Genomic DNA, 24,636 nt, shown 5'->3' on the forward strand with positions numbered 1-24,636 from the left:
ATTTAAATACGGTCCAGGAACCTTTTTCCCTGATGGATTTAAATACGGTCCAGGAACCTTTTTCCCTGATGAATTTAAATACGGTCCAGGAACCTTTTTCCCTGATGAATTTAAATACGGTCCAGGAACCTTTTTCCCTGATGGATTTAAATACGGTCCAGGAACCTTTTTCCCTGATGGATTTAAATACGGTCCAGGAACCTTTTTCCCTGATGGATTTAAATACGGTCCAGGAACCTTTTTCCCTGATGGATTTAAATACGGTCCAGGAACCTTTTTCCCTGATGAATTTAAATACGGTCCAGGAACCTTTTTCCCTGATGAATTTAAATACGGTCCAGGAACCTTTTTCCCTGATGGATTTAAATACGGTCCAGGAACCTTTTTCCCTGATGGATTTAAATACGGTCCAGGAACCTTTTTCCCTGATGAATTTAAATACGGTCCAGGAACCTTTTTCCCTGATGGATTTAAATACGGTCCAGGAACCTTTTTCCCTGATGGATTTAAATACGGTCCAGGAACCTTTTTCCCTGATGGATTTAAATACGGTCCAGGAACCTTTTTCCCTGATGGATTTAAATACGGTCCAGGAACCTTTTTCCCTGATGGATTTAAATACGGTCCAGGAACCTTTTTCCCTGATGAATTTAAATACGGTCCAGGAACCTTTTTCCCTGATGAATTTAAATACGGTCCAGGAACCTTTTTCCCTGATGGATTTAAATACGGTCCAGGAACCTTTTTCCCTGATGAATTTAAATACGGTCCAGGAACCTTTTTCCCTGATGGATTTAAATACGGTCCAGGAACCTTTTTCCCTGATGGATTTAAATACGGTCCAGGAACCTTTTTCCCTGATGAATTTAAATACGGTCCAGGAACCTTTTTCCCTGATGGATTTAAATACGGTCCAGGAACCTTTTTCCCTGATGAATTTAAATACGGTCCAGGAACCTTTTTCCCTGATGGATTTAAATACGGTCCAGGAACCTTTTTCCCTGATGGATTTAAATACGGTCCAGGAACCTTTTTCCCTGATGAATTTAAATACGGTCCAGGAACCTTTTTCCCTGATGAATTTAAATACGGTCCAGGAACCTTTTTCCCTGATGAATTTAAATACGGTCCAGGAACCTTTTTCCCTGATGAATTTAAATACGGTCCAGGAACCTTTTTCCCTGATGAATTTAAATACGGTCCAGGAACCTTTTTCCCTGATGAATTTAAATACGGTCCAGGAACCTTTTTCCCTGATGAATTTAAATACGGTCCAGGAACCTTTTTCCCTGATGAATTTAAATACGGTCCAGGAACCTTTTTCCCTGATGAATTTAAATACGGTCCAGGAACCTTTTTCCCTGATGAATTTAAATACGGTCCAGGAACCTTTTTCCCTGATGAATTTAAATACGGTCCAGGAACCTTTTTCCCTGATGGATTTAAATACGGTCCAGGAACCTTTTTCCCTGATGGATTTAAATACGGTCCAGGAACCTTTTTCCCTGATGGATTTAAATACGGTCCAGGAACCTTTTTCCCTGATGGATTTAAATACGGTCCAGGAACCTTTTTCCCTGATGAATTTAAATACGGTCCAGGAACCTTTTTCCCTGATGAATTTAAATACGGTCCAGGAACCTTTTTCCCTGATGAATTTAAATACGGTCCAGGAACCTTTTTCCCTGATGAATTTAAATACGGTCCAGGAACCTTTTTCCCTGATGAATTTAAATACGGTCCAGGAACCTTTTTCCCTGATGAATTTAAATACGGTCCAGGAACCTTTTTCCCTGATGAATTTAAATACGGTCCAGGAACCTTTTTCCCTGATGAATTTAAATACGGTCCAGGAACCTTTTTCCCTGATGAATTTAAATACGGTCCAGGAACCTTTTTCCCTGATGAATTTAAATACGGTCCAGGAACCTTTTTCCCTGATGAATTTAAATACGGTCCAGGAACCTTTTTCCCTGATGAATTTAAATACGGTCCAGGAACCTTTTTCCCTGATGAATTTAAATACGGTCCAGGAACCTTTTTCCCTGATGAATTTAAATACCGTCCAGGAACCTTTTTCCCTGATGAATTTAAATACTGTCCAGGAACCTTTTTCCCTGATGGATTTAAATACGGTCCAGGAACCTTTTTCCCTGATGGATTTAAATACAGTCCAGGAACCTTTTTCCCTGATGGATTTAAATACAGTCCAGGAACCTTTTTCCCTGATGAATTTAAATACAGTCCAGGAACCTTTTTCCCTGATGAATTTAAATACGGTCCAGGAACCTTTTTCCCTGATGAATTTAAATACGGTCCAGGAACCTTTTTCCCTGATGGATTTAAATACGGTCCAGGAACCTTTTTCCCTGATGGATTTAAATACGGTCCAGGAACCTTTTTCCCTGATGGATTTAAATACGGTCCAGGAACCTTTTTCCCTGATGGATTTAAATACGGTCCAGGAACCTTTTTCCCTGATGAATTTAAATACGGTCCAGGAACCTTTTTCCCTGATGAATTTAAATACGGTCCAGGAACCTTTTTCCCTGATGAATTTAAATACAGTCCAGGAACCTTTTTCCCTGATGAATTTAAATACGGTCCAGGAACCTTTTTCCCTGATGAATTTAAATACAGTCCAGGAACCTTTTTCCCTGATGAATTTAAATACGGTCCAGGAACCTTTTTCCCTGATGAATTTAAATACAGTCCAGGAACCTTTTTCCCTGATGGATTTAAATACGGTCCAGGAACCTTTTTCCCTGATGAATTTAAATACGGTCCAGGAACCTTTTTCCCTGATGAATTTAAATACAGTCCAGGAACCTTTTTCCCTGATGGATTTAAATACGGTCCAGGAACCTTTTTCCCTGATGAATTTAAATACAGTCCAGGAACCTTTTTCCCTGATGAATTTAAATACGGTCCAGGAACCTTTTTCCCTGATGAATTTAAATACAGTCCAGGAACCTTTTTCCCTGATGGATTTAAATACGGTCCAGGAACCTTTTTCCCTGATGAATTTAAATACAGTCCAGGAACCTTTTTCCCTGATGAATTTAAATACAGTCCAGGAACCTTTTTCCCTGATGGATTTAAATACGGTCCAGGAACCTTTTTCCCTGATGGATTTAAATACGGTCCAGGAACCTTTTTCCCTGATGAATTTAAATACAGTCCAGGAACCTTTTTCCCTGATGAATTTAAATACGGTCCAGGAACCTTTTTCCCTGATGAATTTAAATACAGTCCAGGAACCTTTTTCCCTGATGAATTTAAATACGGTCCAGGAACCTTTTTCCCTGATGAATTTAAATACAGTCCAGGAACCTTTTTCCCTGATGGATTTAAATACAGTCCAGGAACCTTTTTCCCTGATGGATTTAAATACGGTCCAGGAACCTTTTTCCCTGATGGATTTAAATACCGTCCAGGATTCTTTTTCCCTGATGGATTTAAATACGGTCCAGGAACCTTTTATCCCGGATGGATTTAAATACGGTCCAGGAACCTTTTTCCCTGATGGATTTAAATACGGTCCAGGAACCTTTTATCCCGGATGGATTTAAATACGGTCCAGGAACCTTTTTCCCTGATGGATTTAAATACGGTCCAGGAACCTTTTATCCCGGATGGATTTAAATACGGTCCAGGAACCTTTTTACCTGATGGATTTAAATACAGTCCAGGAACCTTTTTCCCTGATGGATTTAAATACAGTCCAGGAACCTTTTATCCCGGATGGATTTAAATACGGTCCAGGAACCTTTTTCCCTGATGGATTTAAATACGGTCCAGGAACCTTTTATCCCGGATGGATTTAAATACGGTCCAGGAACCTTTTTCCCTGATGGATTTAAATACGGTCCAGGAACCTTTTATCCCGGATGGATTTAAATACGGTCCAGGAACCTTTTTCCCTGATGGATTTAAATACGGTCCAGGAACCTTTTATCCCGGATGGATTTAAATACGGTCCAGGAACCTTTTTCCCTGATGGATTTAAATACGGTCCAGGAACCTTTTTCCCTGATGGATTTAAATACGGTCCAGGAACCTTTTTTCCCGGATGGATTTAAATACAGTCCAGGAACCTTTTATCCCGGATGGATTTAAATACGGTCCAGGAACCTTTTTCCCTGATGGATTTAAATACAGTCCAGGAACCTTTTATCCCGGATGGATTTAAATACGGTCCAGGAACCTTTTTCCCTGATGGATTTAAATACGGTCCAGGAACCTTTTTCCCTGATGGATTTAAATACGGTCCAGGAACCTTTTTCCCTGATGGATTTAAATACGGTCCAGGAACCTTTTTCCCTGATGGATTTAAATACGGTCCAGGAACCTTTTATCCCGGATGGATTTAAATACGGTCCAGGAACCTTTTATCCCGGATGGATTTAAATACGGTCCAGGAACCTTTTTCCCTGATGGATTTAAATACGGTCCAGGAACCTTTTATCCCGGATGGATTTAAATACGGTCCAGGAACCTTTTTCCCTGATGGATTTAAATACGGTCCAGGAACCTTTTATCCCGGATGGATTTAAATACGGTCCAGGAACCTTTTTCCCTGATGGATTTAAATACGGTCCAGGAACCTTTTTCCCTGATGGATTTAAATACGGTCCAGGAACCTTTTATCCCGGATGGATTTAAATACAGTCCAGGAACCTTTTATCCTGGATGAATTTAAATACGGTCCAGGAACCTTTTTCCCTGATGGATTTAAATACAGTCCAGGAACCTTTTATCCCGGATGGATTTAAATACGGTCCAGGAACCTTTTTCCCTGATGGATTTAAATACGGTCCAGGAACCTTTTTCCCTGATGGATTTAAATACGGTCCAGGAACCTTTTTCCCTGATGGATTTAAATACAGTCCAGGAACCTTTTTCCCTGATGGATTTAAATACGGTCCAGGAACCTTTTATCCCGGATGGATTTAAATACGGTCCAGGAACCTTTTATCCCGGATGGATTTAAATACGGTCCAGGAACCTTTTATCCCGGATGGATTTAAATACGGTCCAGGAACCTTTTTCCCTGATGGATTTAAATACCGTCCAGGAACCTTTTATCCCGGATGGATTTAAATACGGTCCAGGAACCTTTTTCCCTGATGCAGGAACCTTTTATCCCGGATGGATTTTAAATACGGTCCAGGAACCTTTTTCCCTGATGGATTTAAAAACGGTCCAGGACCCTTTTTCCATGATGGATTTAAATACGAGTCCAGGAACCCTTTTATCCCGGATGGATTTAAATACGGTCCAGGAACCTTTTATCCCGGATGGATTTAAGCAGTGTATCACGGTCCAGGAACCTTTTTCCCTGATGGATTTAAATACGGTCCAGGAACCTTTTATCCCTGATGGATTTAAATACGGTCCAGGAACCTTTTCAATAAGCGTATAACGCGAGTACTCAGGAACCTTTTATCCCGGATGGATTTAAATACGGTCCAGGAACCTTTTTCCCTGATGGATTTAAATACGGTCCAGGAACCTTTTTCCCTGATGGATTTAAATACGGTCCAGGAACCTTTTATCCCTGGATGGATTTAAATACGGTCCAGGAACCTTTTATCCCGGATGGATTTAAATACGGTCCAGGAACCTTTTATCCCTGATGGATTTAAATACGGTCCAGGAACCTTTTATCCCGGATGGATTTAAATACGGTCCAGGAACCTTTTTCCCTGATGGATTTAAATACGGTCCAGGAACCTTTTATCCCGGATGGATTTAAATACGGTCCAGGAACCTTTTTCCCTGATGGATTTAAATACGGTCCAGGAACCTTTTATCCCGGATGGATTTAAATACGGTCCAGGAACCTTTTTCCCTGATGGATTTAAATACGGTCCAGGAACCTTTTTCCCTGATGGATTTAAATACGGTCCAGGAACCTTTTTCCCTGATGGATTTAAATACGGTCCAGGAACCTTTTATCCCGGATGGATTTAAATACGGTCCAGGAACCTTTTTCCCTGATGGATTTAAATACGGTCCAGGAACCTTTTATCCCGGATGGATTTAAATACGGTCCAGGAACCTTTTTCCCTGATGGATTTAAATACGGTCCAGGAACCTTTTATCCCGGATGGATTTAAATACGGTCCAGGAACCTTTTTCCCTGATGGATTTAAATACGGTCCAGGAACCTTTTATCCCGGATGGATTTAAATACGGTCCAGGAACCTTTTTCCCTGATGGATTTAAATACGGTCCAGGAACCTTTTTCCCTGATGGATTTAAATACGGTCCAGGAACCTTTTTCCCTGATGGATTTAAATACGGTCCAGGAACCTTTTTCCCTGATGGATTTAAATACGGTCCAGGAACCTTTTATCCCGGATGGATTTAAATACGGTCCAGGAACCTTTTTCCCTGATGGATTTAAATACGGTCCAGGAAGCTTTTATCCCGGATGGATTTAAATACGGTCCAGGAACCTTTTTCCCTGATGGATTTAAATACGGTCCAGGAACCTTTTATCCCGGATGGATTTAAATACGGTCCAGGAACCTTTTATCCCGGATGGATTTAAATACGGTCCAGGAACCTTTTATCCCGGATGGATTTAAATACGGTCCAGGAACCTTTTATCCCGGATGGATTTAAATACGGTCCAGGAACCTTTTTCCCTGATGGATTTAAATACGGTCCAGGAACCTTTTATCCCGGATGGATTTAAATACGGTCCAGGAACCTTTTTCCCTGATGGATTTAAATACGGTCCAGGAACCTTTTATCCCGGATGGATTTAAATACGGTCCAGGAACCTTTTTCCCTGATGGATTTAAATACGGTCCAGGAACCTTTTTCCCTGATGGATTTAAATACGGTTCAGGAACCTTTTATCCCGGATGAATTTAAATACAGTCCAGGAACCTTTTTCCCTGATGGATTTAAATACGGTCCAGGAACCTTTTATCCCGGATGGATTTAAATACGGTCCAGGAACCTTTTATCCCGGATGGATTTAAATACGGTCCAGGAACCTTTTATCCCGGATGGATTTAAATACAGTCCAGGAACCTTTTATCCCGGATGGATTTAAATACGGTCCAGGAACCTTTTTCCCTGATGGATTTAAATACAGTCCAGGAACCTTTTTCCCTGATGGATTTAAATACGGTCCAGGAACCTTTTATCCCGGATGGATTTAAATACGGTCCAGGAACCTTTTATCCCGGATGGATTTAAATACAGTCCAGGAACCTTTTATCCCGGATGGATTTAAATACGGTCCAGGAACCTTTTATCCCGGATGGATTTAAATACGGTCCAGGAACCTTTTTCCCTGATGGATTTAAATACGGTCCAGGAACCTTTTATCCCGGATGGATTTAAATACGGTCCAGGAACCTTTTTCCCTGATGGATTTAAATACGGTCCAGGAACCTTTTATCCCGGATGGATTTAAATACAGTCCAGGAACCTTTTTCCCTGATGGATTTAAATACGGTCCAGGAACCTTTTTCCCGGATGGATTTAAATACGGTCCAGGAACCTTTTATCCCGGATGGATTTAAATACGGTCCAGGAACCTTTTATCCCGGATGGATTTAAATACAGTCCAGGAACCTTTTTCCCTGATGGATTTAAATACGGTCCAGGAACCTTTTTCCCTGATGGATTTAAATACGGTCCAGGAACCTTTTTCCCTGATGGATTTAAATACGGTCCAGGAACCTTTTATCCCGGATGGATTTAAATACGGTCCAGGAACCTTTTTCCCTGATGGATTTAAATACGGTCCAGGAACCTTTTATCCCGGATGGATTTAAATACGGTCCAGGAACCTTTTTCCCTGATGGATTTAAATACGGTCCAGGAACCTTTTTCCCTGATGGATTTAAATACGGTCCAGGAACCTTTTTCCCTGATGGATTTAAATACGGTCCAGGAACCTTTTATCCCGAATGGATTTAAATACGGTCCAGGAACCTTTTTCCCTGATGGATTTAAATACGGTCCAGGAACCTTTTATCCCGGATGGATTTAAATACGGTCCAGGAACCTTTTTCCCTGATGGATTTAAATACGGTCCAGGAACCTTTTATCCCGGATGGATTTAAATACGGTCCAGGAACCTTTTTCCCTGATGGATTTAAATACGGTCCAGGAACCTTTTATCCCGGATGGATTTAAATACGGTCCAGGAACCTTTTTCCCTGATGGATTTAAATACGGTCCTGGAACCTTTTTCCCTGATGGATTTAAATACGGTCCAGGAACCTTTTTCCCTGATGGATTTAAATACGGTCCAGGAACCTTTTTCCCTGATGGATTTAAATACGGTCCAGGAACCTTTTATCCCGGATGGATTTAAATACGGTCCAGGAACCTTTTTCCCTGATGGATTTAAATACGGTCCAGGAACCTTTTTCCCTGATGGATTTAAATACGGTCCAGGAACCTTTTATCCCGGATGGATTTAAATACGGTCCAGGAACCTTTTTCCCTGATGGATTTAAATACGGTCCAGGAACCTTTTATCCCGGATGGATTTAAATACGGTCCAGGAACCTTTTATCCCGGATGGATTTAAATACGGTCCAGGAACCTTTTATCCCGGATGGATTTAAATACGGTCCAGGAACCTTTTATCCCGGATGGATTTAAATACGGTCCAGGAACCTTTTTCCCTGATGGATTTAAATACGGTCCAGGAACCTTTTATCCCGGATGGATTTAAATACGGTCCAGGAACCTTTTATCCCGGATGGATTTAAATACGGTCCAGGAACCTTTTATCCCTGATGGATTTAAATACGGTCCAGGAACCTTTTTCCCTGATGGATTTAAATACAGTCCAGGAACCTTTTTCCCTGATGGATTTAAATACGGTCCAGGAACCTTTTATCCCGGATGGATTTAAATACGGTCCAGGAACCTTTTTCCCTGATGGATTTAAATACGGTCCAGGAACCTTTTATCCCGGATGGATTTAAATACGGTCCAGGAACCTTTTTCCCCTGATGGATTTAAATACGGTCCAGGAACCTTTTTCCCTGATGGATTTAAATACGGTCCAGGAACCTTTTTCCCTGATGGATTTAAATACGGTCCAGGAACCTTTTTCCCTGATGGATTTAAATACGGTCCAGGAACCTTTTATCCCGGATGGATTTAAATACGGTCCAGGAACCTTTTTCCCTGATGGATTTAAATACGGTCCAGGAACCTTTTATCCCGGATGGATTTAAATACGGTCCAGGAACCTTTTTCCCTGATGGATTTAAATACGGTCCAGGAACCTTTTATCCCGGATGGATTTAAATACGGTCCAGGAACCTTTTTCCCTGATGGATTTAAATACGGTCCAGGAACCTTTTATCCCGGATGGATTTAAATACGGTCCAGGAACCTTTTTCCCTGATGGATTTAAATACGGTCCAGGAACCTTTTTCCCTGATGGATTTAAATACGGTCCAGGAACCTTTTTCCCTGATGGATTTAAATACGGTCCAGGAACCTTTTTCCCTGATGGATTTAAATACGGTCCAGGAACCTTTTTCCCTGATGGATTTAAATACGGTCCAGGAACCTTTTATCCCGGATGGATTTAAATACGGTCCAGGAACCTTTTTCCCTGATGGATTTAAATACGGTCCAGGAACCTTTTATCCCGGATGGATTTAAATACGGTCCAGGAACCTTTTTCCCTGATGGATTTAAATACGGTCCAGGAACCTTTTTCCCTGATGGATTTAAATACGGTCCAGGAACCTTTTTCCCCTGATGGATTTAAATACGGTCCAGGAACCTTTTATTCCTGATGGATTTAAATACGGTCCAGGAACCTTTTTCCCTGATGAATTTAAATACAGTCCAGGAACCTTTTTCCCTGATGGATTTAAATACGGTCCAGTAACCTTTTTCCCTGATGGATTTAAATACGGTCCAGGAACCTTTTTCCCTGATGGATTTAAATACGGTCCAGGAACCTTTTATCCCGGATGGATTTAAATACGGTCCAGGAACCTTTTTCCCTGATGAATTTAAATACGGTCCAGGAACCTTTTATCCCGGATGGATTTAAATACGGTCCAGGAACCTTTTTCCCTGATGGATTTAAATACGGTCCAGGAACCTTTTATCCCGGATGGATTTAAATACGGTCCAGGAACCTTTTTCCCTGATGGATTTAAATACGGTCCAGGAACCTTTTTCCCTGATGGATTTAAATACGGTCCAGGAACCTTTTTCCCTGATGGATTTAAATACGGTCCAGGAACCTTTTTCCCTGATGGATTTAAATACGGTCCAGGAACCTTTTTCCCTGATGGATTTAAATACGGTCCAGGAACCTTTTTCCCTGATGGATTTAAATACGGTCCAGGAACCTTTTATCCCGGATGGATTTAAATACGGTCCAGGAACCTTTTTCCCTGATGGATTTAAATACGGTCCAGGAACCTTTTATCCCGGATGGATTTAAATACGGTCCAGGAACCTTTTTCCCTGATGGATTTAAATACGGTCCAGGAACCTTTTTCCCTGATGGATTTAAATACGGTCCAGGAACCTTTTTCCCTGATGGATTTAAATACGGTCCAGGAACCTTTTTCCCTGATGGATTTAAATACAGTCCAGGAACCTTTTTCCCTGATGGATTTAAATACGGTCCAGGAACCTTTTATCCCGGATGGATTTAAATACGGTCCAGGAACCTTTTTCCCTGATGGATTTAAATACGGTCCAGGAACCTTTTTCCCTGATGGATTTAAATACGGTCCAGGAACCTTTTTCCCTGATGGATTTAAATACGGTCCAGGAACCTTTTATCCCGGATGGATTTAAATACGGTCCAGGAACCTTTTTCCCTGATGGATTTAAATACGGTCCAGGAACCTTTTTCCCTGATGGATTTAAATACGGTCCAGGAACCTTTTTCCCTGATGGATTTAAATACGGTCCAGGAACCTTTTATCCCGGATGGATTTAAATACGGTCCAGGAACCTTTTTCCCTGATGGATTTAAATACGGTCCAGGAACCTTTTATCCCGGATGGATTTAAATACGGTCCAGGAACCTTTTTTCATTGAAACAATAACCAGCTTGGATCAAATTTAAATTGTGCGAGAAGGTTCCAGTCCTTTTGCGGAATTCAATAAAATCAATTAGAATTTATGGGTTCCTGGACCTTCAACAACCCTGGTTCCATGGGTGTTGCCAAAAATTTTCCCAGGAACGCTCAGGCAATTGATAAAACTTGCGTAGCAGAAAACTGTAATGGGGGAGGGGTATAAGCCAAATTTTGCTCAAAACTATTGTTTTCCTTTATCTGGGCAATTGATTACAAGACGCTACCACTGCACCATCGGGGAAGCTGCTATCCACTCTCATGGGTTCGGGACACTTGCACGAATCCTGCCCCAGATCAATCGACTTTGGCTGAATCACTGTTTGGGTTGTGACACTTGCACGGAAAGTATAAGCAATTGCTTTTAGACATTTTTTCACACTTCGTTCTACTCACTACCCCAGGTCTGCATAGTGCAAGTGAATATTGCCTCGACGGAGTCTTTGATAAGAACGTAAACCAATCATGCGTGGAAAAGTGGGAAGATGCCTCGCAAGGTTTCTGGCGAGGAACGAGTTTATTTTGCACTTCCGTGCAAGCGTCATCGTCGCCAATTAAACGGTCATGGACATTTTGACCTCTCCGTGCAAATGTAACTACGGGCAAGTGTCAAACTCCACTCTCACGGAGGTCGGAATATGTTAAATCTCGTCCCTAACCGGACCTCATCTTTTTCCTTCTGTAAACCCAACATTTTGTTTCGCAACGGTCTACGGCACAAGCTTTGGGTTCCAGCTACGACACGCATAATAACTATGGTAAACTAGCAGAAAGTAAGCAATTTTATTATAAATTTATTATATCCTTGGACAGACTTTTTTACACAATCTAACAGATGAGCGACAACGTTTTTCCTTTTCCATTTCATACAGTTAGTGTACTGAAGTGCATACTTATTACATTTTTGTTATTAACTTCTCACACCTGCTTCAAATAAAAATTAGGAGTTAGGAGAAAATTTTAGTAATGCAGTTAATGTTCTGTGTTTCCTCGCATAAAATTGAAATTTTTGGAATTTTGAAAACTTTAATCTTTGGATTAAATTGTTGTATATGAAAACCTGGTACCTATATTTTACACTGATTTCTTTCAATATTACGCACAATTTACTTTGGTTAATTCTGTTCAAGTACTAACTCACCAGGCACGTATCTAGAAATATATTTCGGGCGGGGGGGGGGGTCTGAACCAAGTATCTTTGAATTAATAGTAATAATAATAATGATTAGAATTAATAGTAATAATAATAATGATTAGAATTAATAGTAATAATAATAATGATAATAATAAAATGATTAATTTAAAATAATTACATTAAATGAAATTTTAAAAAATAATAAAATGTGTAAATTAATTAATTTTGTATTGTTATTATTACATGAAAAGGTAAACAGACTTTATGAGAATAGAGATATAACACCACCTATTCATTATATAGTTTACATGTAGATTCGATCGGCAAAATTTGAATAATTTCCTAGTCAGAACAGTTTTTTTAATGTCAAAAATAGATAAAGAATTAATATTTATTGAATAACAAATCAAGTACTGTATGTTAGCTTCAGTAGACGAGAGGTAACGTTCCTAATTATTACAAGAAATTGTGTGCATAAATTTTCTTTGATTCTGCCCTTCAAAACCATATGATCCCAATGTAATCCTTGCCCTTCCAATGAGTTCGGTGGAAATAAATAGTCCTCAATTGTACCAAAAAACACTAAAAAGGTGTATTTTTATTATTTAACTACTTTGCAAGTCTAAATACGTCCTTGTAACTAACTGACCTTTATATCTCTTATCGATAAAAACAACAAGCTTTTTGTTATTTTTATAATGAAAGATGTCATTTTCCAGGAAAGGGAATTGAACTAGTTCGACCCTCACCCCACTCCAACATTTCCGACGCCTATAGTCACTACTGCTTCTGTCACCCTTTACAATTTCAATGTACATAGTTCAGATTGAATTAACGCAGTGATTTTAATATTGTCCACATATTGCGGCAATTGCTAGTGTTCATATCTGAAAGCAACGAGAGAAATTGTGTAAGACATTCAGTTCCAACACCGAATGCACATTTATACAAAATCACACGACATTCACGAACTTTCAAAGAAAGCTAACGATTTCCACACTCGGCTGTTCAGGCAGTACATGAAATTATATCGGACAGTTGGTGAAAAATCATTAGACTGGCAACACTGAGTGAAGGTGATAACGAAGCTGATAATGACCGTTACAAGCTGCTGGCAATGCGGGAAAGGAAACCGGAAAAATATGACCTTCATCCTTCGGTTCAAAAGCAGCAGCGGTGACAAGTACAATAATGCTGGGCTGGAGAAATTACAAGGTCCACCATACTTGATAGACAATTGAACATTATCTATTACACAGATTATAATATCTAAGATGTCCCGAGGTTAGTTTCACGTGACGTCACGGCGCGCGCCGTCGCCATGTTTCGAGAAAAACTATAAATAATAGTCATGCGCAGTAAGCAGTATCAGACTTATCTGTCAATTGTAATGAAATGAACGAAAAAAAAAGTAGGCCGCTCCGGCTAGAGTTTGGACTTGGAAATTCTATTTTTGTCTTTTCTGTCGAAAGTCAGGGAGGGTCACGTGAACCGCTGAACCAATCGGCTTTGACCAGTTGCCGTTCGGAGGGGGAATTCTCGTGGTATTCTGCGTTGCCAAGTGTATGCCTGACACAGTGTTGCCAGGTCTACTGATTTCGCAGGAGATTTCCTGATTTTCAGCACGGTCTACTGATCTCCTGAGAAATTTCATGAAAATGTGGAAATCTCCTGATTTTTTGCTTCCTTAAATATTTATAATGAACAATTATTTTAAAAAAATGGAAAGTTGATTTAAAATTTACATATTCAGCTGATGGAATGCAAAGACCCATGAATATTCTGCAGAGAGAGAGAGAGAGAGGTAGGTGGTGGAGGAGGGTTATACCATAGAATATGGTTATACCAGGCTTGATGACATTGGGAAAGACGCGCGGCTTCTTGAGCCCATTGTGCATTGGGTTGGGAACTCCAACACGGGTGTCTCATCTGGTGCGGTTTTTGTCAAAGGGGAGGTAACTGAAAACTGGTTACAACTAAATACCAATGTTGCCACCCACACATAGGAACAAGTTTTCAGTTTAATGGTAGTGTTTATTGCAACTCTGATAAAAAGGGAGTCCACATTACGAATGCAGCCAAAGGTTATGGTTACAAAAGCTCTTAGTAAACTGTCGATTGATTGATTTGGTTTATTTTACTTCGCATTTCTGCCACTTTTGGCTAATCGCGAAGACGAGGATGAATGATAATATGATGAAATTGATAAAGAGACAACCGTGCCCAGGCCGAAATTCGATCCCGAGACGGCCGGACCCTGGGGTCGAGTGGTTAGCACATCGCGCTGCGTCGCCAAGGGTCCCGGGTTCGAATCCCGCTCGGGCTTGGTTGTTTGTGAATGTCCATTCATCAATTTCATAATTTCATCACTCACCCCCATCAAATTTGCCAAGAAGCACAAAACTCGAGGTAAAATAAACTAAATCAATCAATCGATCCCGAGACGGGATCCCTGGTGTCATAGCGCTGTGCTAACTACTCAGCCACGGAGGTCGGCTTAGTAAACTGCTGTTCCAGACTTTTTTCCAGGGAAAGCAAAGGAAGGCATTTTTTCCAGGGGGGGCAAGCAAGGTACCTTTTCCCCAATAATAGTGTTGTACCCGCAAAAAAAAACATTGCTTAAATTTGAATTTATCATATTCATGCAATAATTAACACACATTATTGTGGCTGAAATGAAATTATATGTGACAAATATATAATTTTTGGTTGACTTTCATTTTCCGGGGGGGGACACGCCCTCCCTTGCCCCCTTCCGGACGCCCATGAATGGACGTCATGAAAAAACTCGGCCATCTGATTGACATTATTGCATTGAGGACGTTTGAATTACAATGCTCAACTATAACAAAAAATGTCAACTTAATCTACAAATAGAGAGATGAAACCGGTTTCGACGAAACATTTTTTTTCTCTGATCACTCATAAATTGCTTTTATTAATGTTTCCTATGTTGCGCATCAACAATTTTGTTTTTAATGTTTTCTTTATATTATATCATATTTGCTTTAACATTGGTATTTTCATAATTTTAACGTGCTTCATGTATGTGACTTCTGAAATTTTTTAGCATATGTTTCGTATGTTTATTTCGTTCATTTCAACAAGGGTTGAATTTTCATTGGTGTACTGTATTATATTACGATAGGTATGGGAGGGGAGGGGCAAGTGCATGTCACCTGTTCCCCTGCCTGATTTAGCACCGCACGCCACTGGACTTGTCTGATACTGGTTCCCGGGTTCGAATCCCGGACTGGGCATGGGTGCTCTTTGTGAGTGTCCCTTCATCAATTTCACATCTTTATGATTAGACAAATGTGGCAGATGCGAAGTAAAATAAACCAAATCAATCAATCACTCTGTTTAATACTGGTAGGTTACCTTCCTTGATTGAAAGTAAAATTTTAATTCAAGGATATTTCGGGGGTTCAGGCATGATAGCCCTTCTCCATTACCATCAATGCGAGTATGCTTTGAATGTGTTGTTTAAAAAAAAATTGTGGGCGTTCTTACATCCTCTAACTTTGTCTAATTTTAAATAAAAGCAAGCTAAGGTGTTATCAGGTAGAGTAATTAAAAAATATATCGCCGAATGCGTAGTGGCTGAAGCTCTAGTCATAGTTAACCCAAAAATCACGAAATGTTTCCATAAACTTCTAAACGCCAAGTACATAAATCCACGCACAGTCACAACCATTTATTTTAGAATATTTCTGAGAGATGAACAGAAAATCGTGGTCGGATTTTTTCCAGTACTGTCACTTGCACTCCCTCTGTTTTGGCACCCGATCGTCGCCGCTGGTTGGTGGAAACTGTACCTTTACCTTAGGTGAATTAAGGGGGTGGGGTTATCGTACCACTTGAAGTACAAATTCATAATAAAATTTGTATTAACATGACAGTATTATCTTCTGATATCTAAAATTAATAATTAACGTTCAATAATGATAGTGGAAAGCATTTCCCACTCAACCCCCCCCCCCAGAACGTTGATAATACGCTATTATTAGTTCTTCTGATTTTTTAAGCAGATCTCCTGATTTTTCAGGGGACGATCTCCCGATTTTTTAAAATATGACCTGGCAACGCTGGCCTGACAGCAAAAGTTCGGGGTTATTGTGCGGTTTGTTTGTGCTTTTTTTTTTGTATCTGTGATTTTACCCAACCAGTTTATACTGAATTACAATGGATGAGCCTATTGCAAATACACCGGCGAAATCGGAAGAAAAAAATGTTGTCGGGCGCGGTATTCCTCTGCGTGGCCAGACCCGTGAATTAGTATGTGCAGTGCGAGATTATTTTGAAAAAGAAAGAGAAAATAATGGCCCTTTGCTTCCCTTTAAAAAAGTGATTGGGAGAACAGCAGCGGCTCTGGGAATTAGCAGAACTACCGTGATGTCCATCGGGAAGGAAAAGTCCCGCTTAATGGAGACAGACGTGGCAGCCACAATGTCCACTCCAGGTAAGAAACGACCACGGGACAAACCTGTCACCAAACTGGACGTGTTTCAGGAGGACGCAATCCGGCAGCATATTTATCGGTATTACGCCAGGAAAGAGCGCCCTACCCTTTGGAAACTAGTGAAATCGTTAAGAGAGGAGGAGTTGTTCAGTGGCGGTAAAACTTCATTGGGGGTGGTGCTGGATAACTTAGGGTTTCGCTGGGGGAAGTACACCGGACGAACTATTTTGATGGAGAGGGAAGACATCGTTGCCTTCCGATGTCGTTTCTTGAGGGCAGTGCGAAAGATAAATTTCGAAGACATTGTGTGGGTGGATGAAACCTGGGTTAACGCAGGTCATTCGACCCAGCGAGGGTGGACTGACGACACCACGAAAGGCACGATGCCAGCTCCTACAGGAAAAGGGGAAAGACTGATTTTGTGTCATGCTGGCACTTGCGAGGGGTTCATTCCAAATTCTACATTATTGTTTAGATCTAAGAAATCGGGCGATTATCACGAAGACATGGACCACGCTCGGTTTTTCAAGTGGTTTGAGGAATCGCTCATCCCTAACTTAGCAAGGCCGTGTGTCATCGTGATGGATAATGCTCCGTACCATACGGTGAAAATAGATAAACCTCCAACAATGGCCACAAAAAAAGATGAAATTATTCAGTGGCTTTTGCGCCATGACATCCCGGCTTCCCACGAATTGAAGAAAGCTGAACTGATCGAGCTTGTTAACATAAACAAGCCACGGTTCCCGCAATATTACGTGGATGAACTTGCGAAAAGAAGTGGTCACCAAGTGCTAAGATTGCCACCCTATCATTGCCACTTTAATGCGATCGAACTCATTTGGGCGCAAGTGAAGGGACATGTGGCCAGAAAAAACAAAACTTTTAAAATCAATGAGGTGACAATTCTCACACAGGAAGCTCTTGTCAATGTGTCCGCAGATGACTGGAAGAAAGCCGTCCAACATACCAGAAAAGTAATAAATGACGCGTGGTTAAAGGAAGGGCTTCTTGAGGAAAATGTGGACAAACTTATAATAAGTCTTGGCGGAGACGAAGATGAAGATGAGGAATCTGATGAATACAATTTCGTCGAAATGATGGAAGACTGTGGAGTATTTCCCCTTGAGAACAAATAAGGTACGTTTCATATTTTCATAGTGATTGATATTTGTATGTGTGTGTTTTTGTTCGATTTATAAGAAATATGAAGCTATTAACGCCTTCTCCTTTCGAAAAGGATTTTGAGCAAAATTTACATTCATTACTACTTTTGTTAAATAATACTACATAAATGAAATATTCGATTATGAAGAACGTGTAATATCTCGAGTTTTATAACGTTTTTTTTATGCTTTTAGTTGAAACTTAATTTCTCAAAATTGCGGGAGGGAACTGCAGCTCCATGAGAACCCCCCACCCCCGACCCGACCACCCATTCTATATTGCGTAAATTCTGAATTCAACCTAAATTCATGGATGTTACTAAACATGCTGTAGTTACTCTTGTGGGGATATCAGTAAAACACAATGTTCGTTCACGTCCAATCAATTTACAATTCACTATTTAATATCGCTGTGTAGACAACAATGAAATTAATATAAACTATAAAGGATGGATAATGTTGAGTAATCTAAACTCGATGTGCAATTTGAACTGGGGAGCGAAACGAAATATGCCACCACAAGTAACTGGACCCTAAACATTGATTACACTGAGATGTTCATACGAACAGTATCCACAATACCCTAGAAAGAATTCTGACCTTCCGCAATAATTTCGAGTTTTCAGCTCGTCCCCCCCCCCCCCCAACTTTACACGAGAGAGTCCACCCCCGAAAAGGCCAAGCACGACGAAGCCGGTTGCGGCCGTGTAGCAAGCGAATGCATGGGTCTCCGCCTCCCTGCCTCTGCCTGAAATGCGAGCGAGCGAAGGGTGCATGTTGACAGGAAAAGATGTCCTGTACGACTGGACAAAAAAAATCAGTCTCCGACGTTTGGCAACACCGCTATTCCCCCCGTTCACACTAGCACAACTGAAGACGAAAGTCAGGGTTTCCTCAAGTCCAAACTCTAGCCGGAGCGGCTTTTTTTTTTTTTTATATAGTCATGTGCTGCTTATCTGCGATATCTTCAAGATCATGTAATAAGTTGCGCAACAAGTCTGATATTCGTCCTGCGTAGGAGCCTCCCCGATGGCGCAGTGGTAGCGTCGTTGCCTTGTAATCACGGTGTCCCGGATTCGAGACCCGGTGGAGGCACATAGTGGTTCGGATCGCACTTTAAACTGTAGGTCCAGTCCCAATTTGCCTCAATGTGCATAAAGTGGACCTAAAAAACAATAACTCAACACAACTCGTCCTGCGTAACTACGAATGGTAGCCATGCGCAGTAAACACTGTTAGGTTTATCTGCGCATATGCCCCCCCCCATTTTAAATTGCGCTACCTCCATTTGGGGCAAGGTGCATAAATCTTAATCTTAAACCTCAGCTAGAATATCTACAGGGTAAGGTTCTCTGTAGACAACGAAACCAGACAGGATGCCTTCCAATGGAGACGTTTAAACGAATATATTATATAAACAAGGATACATGGAAATAGAATATTTACATGATAAGCTACGTTATTCTATAATTCTTATTTACAGGTAATTTTCATTTCTATCTGTTTTTTATTATTTCTTTTGTTCAATTTGTATATTATTTTATTTGGGCTTCCTTTTTAATGGACGTTCTGAATCTGGACTTCCTTCTTAATGGACGTTCTGGATCCAAACTTCCTTCTTAATGGACGTTCTGGATCCAAACTTCCTTCTTAATGGACGTTCTGGATCCAGACTTCCTTCTTAATGGACGTTCTGGATCTTCCTTCTTAATGGATTTCCAGTTATTTATGTTTTGGACGATTTAATGAATTCCTTTATCCTTTAAGGTTTGGGAATTATATTAATATCCTCCCTTGCGGCTGCGATTGGAACGCGCCAACACTAACTGGGTACAACAGAGTGTATACTTGGTGCCAAACGACTGACACGCGCATCCAAGTAGGTGCAACGAAAAGTGCTGTGGGGCGTCGACTGGAGCGCGCCGCCACCGATGTAAACAAAATTTCCGCTTTGGGAATGGTAAATCAATCAGACAGATGCAATATCTGTTCAAAGACATATACTTGTATCAGTGCTTCGACTTCTTTAATTTTCGTATTAACTTACATATGGTCATTGATTTGATTTATCGAATATATATATTAATATATTTCATTTATATTTATTCTTTATCTTCTTATAGTAGATTTTGTTTTTCATCTTTCCCATTCGTTTTATTCTTATGTATATAGTTATTCACATATATTATGTTAATTCTTAATCTTGCTCGCCTGGTGCTGCCATCTCTATTCCGCTTTTGCAAACTATTTACATTATTTGGTCCTATTGGGTACGTAACAACTGATCGACTACGCCCCTGTTTTTAACTCTACACTGCTAACGCTTAAAAATAATATTATAGTGAGAAATATGAAATTCGTCTTTCTGGGTAACTATGAATTATAACTATGCGAAGGATAGCTAGTTCTCGCAAATGCTTCCATAAAGCTCCAGCGTGCGAATTAACTGGGGAAGGGGTGCCAGTGATCGCCCAAAAAAGAAAATTATTTTTATCCTTGCCAGGGATGCTTTTATCCCCCTCAAAGAAAATAGAATTGTAAGCATGTAGTATTTCTTAACTATGTAAGAAACACAATTGAAAAAGAATCTAACATTTCCCTGCCGAAAAGTAAGCATCCTTGTGGATTAAAGAAGAACACCACTCGAAAAGGACCAACTTACCGGATTACGTGCGTCGAGTACACGGTACGAGGGTCACTATTTATATTTTGAGCCTTGGCAACACCGATTGAAGTTAGGCGCGATTTGACGTTTACACGGAATCGTCTGGCATTATTGACCATAACGTACTTCAAATGTTTTGTCAATAGCTTCATTTGTGTTGTTTATGTTGCCTTGGAGATTGCGCGACAACAATAAAATGGAATTAACTCGTGAACATTTTCGTGCGATGATTTTTTACGATTTTCGACGTGGATTATCAAGACAAGAGTGCATCGATCAACTTACTTCCACATTTGGCGATGAAGCCCCATCCTTTGCCACTGTGAAACGCTGGTATAACGAATTTAATCGTGGCCGCCATTCGCTCACCTACGAGATTCGCGAAGGTCGTCCAAAATCAGTTGTTGTTTAAGAAAACATTGATGCTGTGCAAAACCTAATACTGCAAGTTCGTCATGTGACATACTGTGATATTGAGGCAACCATAGGCATTAGTTCCACTAGCATATATAAAATATTACATCATCATTTAGCTGTGAGAAAGGTATGTTCTCGTTGGATCCCACACAATTTGACAAAAACTGAAAGACGCTCGCGTCAATTGGTGCAAACAAATGCTCAATAAATACAATCGTGGTGCTTCAAAAGACGTATATAAGATTGTAACAGGTGACGAATCATGGATATATGCATATGAGCCGGAACGTAAACAGCAGTCGACTGTATGGGTGTTTCAAGATGAATCCAATCCAACAAAAGTTGTTCGCGCTCGAAGCACATCGAAACAAATGGTCGCCTGTTTTTTAAGGAAAACTGGTCATGTGGCAACCAACTGTGCCTTTAGAGGAACGTAGAACGGTCAACTCTGAATGGTACACAACAATTTGTTTGCCAGAGGTCTTCGGTCAAATACGGAAAACAAACAAACGCCGTCGGATCATTCTTCATCAAGACAATGCCAGCTGTCACACATCTCGTCTAACAACCGACTTTATGAACAGTCAAAAAATTGAATTGATGGGTCATCCGCCGTACAGTCCTGATTTGGCACCCAATGACTTCTTCTTGTTCCCGAATGTCAAGAATAAATTGCGTGGACAACGATTTTCGTCGGCGGAAGACGCAGTTGATGCGTTCAAAAACCATATTATGGAGGTGTCTCAAGAAGATTGGAAAAACTGCTTTGACAAATGGTTATGCAAAAGTGTATTGACCATAAAGGAGAATACTTCGAAAAACAATAAAGCAGTTTTCAATGCCAAATTCCTGTTTTTTCATTGTTAGGCTCAAAATATAAATAGTGACCCTCGTATTTGGAGCACACAGAAGAGAAGTCGTTTATCGAGCGCATGTGAAAGTCATATAACTGAGTCACCCTAGCATATTCAAGGTGCAGGCAAGGAGGAGAAATTTGTAAAGTGGGTTCATTCTTTGCAAAGTATTTGTAGTGAGAAAGTCGTAGTTCAGAGAGTTTTTTTTTTTTTTTTTTTTTTTTTTTTTCCAAATTGAAGTAATCAACACTTGCAAGAGTAAACCTAGTCTTCTGCTCGACGGATATCTGTACCGTGTTGGCCGTCAAACTGAGAACATTATCCACTGGCGGTGAGTGAAGGAACGGCAACTCAAGTGCAAAGATTCAGTGAAAACTTCATCGATCAACGATGTTTTGGAATCGACATCTCATCAATGTGTGCCAAACGCTGCTGAATCGGAAGTAGAAAAAGCCAAGTATAAGTGCAGGAAAAGAGTCAGAGAGAACCTTTCGACTCCAGTCAACAAAATTCTTGAACTATTTTGTGGAGCAGTGGTTGAGCTCTATCGTATGTGATGAAGTTTGATTGAAAGCCATTAACGTTGTGATGAGGTTATTGCCGATTGATTGATTTGTTTGGTGTTTTAAGTCCACTTTATGCACATTAAGGCTAATCGGGACTGGACCTACAGTTTAAAATGGAATCCGAACATCTGTGCCTCCACCGGGAATTGAACCCGGGACCCCTTGATTACAAGCCGTATTGACGATTGATAATATATTGTGAAAAATTTTGACGAAGCTGACTGCTGAATTAAAAAGTATTAATCTTAAAAGTCTGACGAAGCCGTTGCTAATAGACAACAACCTTGAAACCACCATTCTGTATTAGATTACACATTGTCCAGACCCAAGTCTGGAAAAAAGTATGAGGGAGGTTGACATTTAATCATAAAGGTAGAAAAATATGTGTGCGCTCGATGTACAACGTGCACTCATCGCACGACACCAACTTACAGAGCTGAGACAGCAGCAGACCATTTCCACGTGTTACTGGGGAGTGGCACAAATAATTTCATTGGTATGCTAATTCGGAGTGGATAAGTCTTGTACTTGGACAATTTAATTAATTTATTTCACGCGATAGTTCTTACACATTTCATATTAATTAATCTGCTGGGTTCAGATTGAAACTAAAGACTACCGTATTTCACTGCATAATCGTTGCAGATTTTATGCAAATTTCTTTTTGCAAAAAAAATGTGGTTCGACCATTACGCGATGAAAGCTTCAAACTAAATCCAATTTTTGGAGTGAAAAAACGGTTTGCGACGATTATGCTGTGAAATACAGTATATTTCAGCGCTTTTATACTCCTCTAGAAGAGGAAGAAAACAGAAGCAATCGTGAGTCAGAAATAAGCAACTCTAGTGCACGAATCTAATTTTCGTGTTTCTTGCACATTTTTGGATGTTTCTCCCTTTTCCCTTTCCTGTAATTTTCGATGCAGGGGGGCATCACTGTTGGTTCCTTCATATCTAAAGTTTTCTCTAAAACTTAGAAATCGAGCATGACCTTGTACATTCGGAACGGAAGCCTACCTCTGCCCGTGTGCACTGTGCAGTTCTCTTCCACAAAGGAAACCGGTCTGGCTGCTTTGTCCGTCCAGTTATTAAGTCACTCCTCCCGAGCTTAAAAATGCGCCATGATTCATCCGACTTTTAAGTCTTGAGACCGCATCCTGACTGTTACGTCATTTTTGCATGCAAACATTTGAGCTATGTTAACGACTTTGTAGCTAGCGACGTACCATGGTTTATCATAGTTCCATTTCGAGGCCTCCTTTGCTGTGACGTAAGCTGCTACGTCGCACTTCGGCACACATCACCATGTCGTCCAGTCCAGGAATATTTCCTAATACAAATAGGCTTCATTCTGGGACTGGTCAGCAGTGATGTGTCGTACACTATAAGTTTACGTCTACATGCGTTGTATACACGTAATCTACGCGTAGATTACATTTGGTTGTAGTTTACATAGACTACGTAGACAATCTAAAGTACATTAAAAATAATTTTGAAGGCTTTCATGAAAGGAAAGTAACATTTTCAACTATATTTGTTCCTAACGAACTGACAAGAATCCTATTTACAACAAAATTTCTCTCTTCTCTTCTACCAACTTCGAAAGAGAATACATCGTATGCAAAAAAGACAACAGATGGCAGTCGTGCAGCAAAAGTAGTCCTTTTCCCACAAAACACTAAAATATTTCCAATGTTGGGCTTTTTTCCTAGGTGAGAAATTGTTCGAAAATTAAGTGAAGAGTATGAAAGGTTTTTCTCACACAATAGCAACTGATAAGCAGTATAATTTTGTTTTACTTCTACAGCGCCCGTTGATAAGTTTACACCTTTCGTCATGTTGTTTACATAAATTACGTTATCTATGTGTATAAAATAGTCTACGTGTCGAATGTAGACTATCGTTGTTTACACGTAGACGCACATCACTGCTGGTCAGGCAAAGCTAATTGTAGGTGGCAGCACATTATTCAGATAGGCAACTGTTCTCCCCATTTGTTCCAAAGTTAGGCATAATCTCTTTCTTTTATATGAATGTATTGTGTGTAGCGGTAACGTCGTTAAGTAAACAGTCATTATTTCTATGTTAAATTGTAATTTAGTTTATCTTACCAATACAGTGACATATGAAAATTAAACAGATGATTGTGGACTGAATCTGCAAGAACGGATATTTTACATTTGTGTGTACGATTATTGTAACATTAAAATGTACGCTCGAGCGAGCGAAAGTGGTTCTATGCAGTATTCTGGTGGGCCCGTACTCCC

The 24,636-nt window shown here is 40.3% G+C and overlaps 1 protein-coding gene across 3 annotated transcripts in view; it reads left to right on the forward strand.

The window, feature by feature from the left end:
* LOC146003795 (acyl-CoA Delta-9 desaturase-like) overlaps nucleotides 1-24,636 on the forward strand; it is a 143,274-nt gene that overhangs the window by 69,560 nt on the left and 49,078 nt on the right. The window lies entirely within an intron of this gene.

Source organism: Lepisma saccharinum, chromosome 20 (assembly GCF_977018435.1).
Source record: "Lepisma saccharinum chromosome 20, izLepSacc3.1, whole genome shotgun sequence".
Lineage (NCBI taxonomy): Eukaryota > Metazoa > Arthropoda > Insecta > Zygentoma > Lepismatidae > Lepisma > Lepisma saccharinum.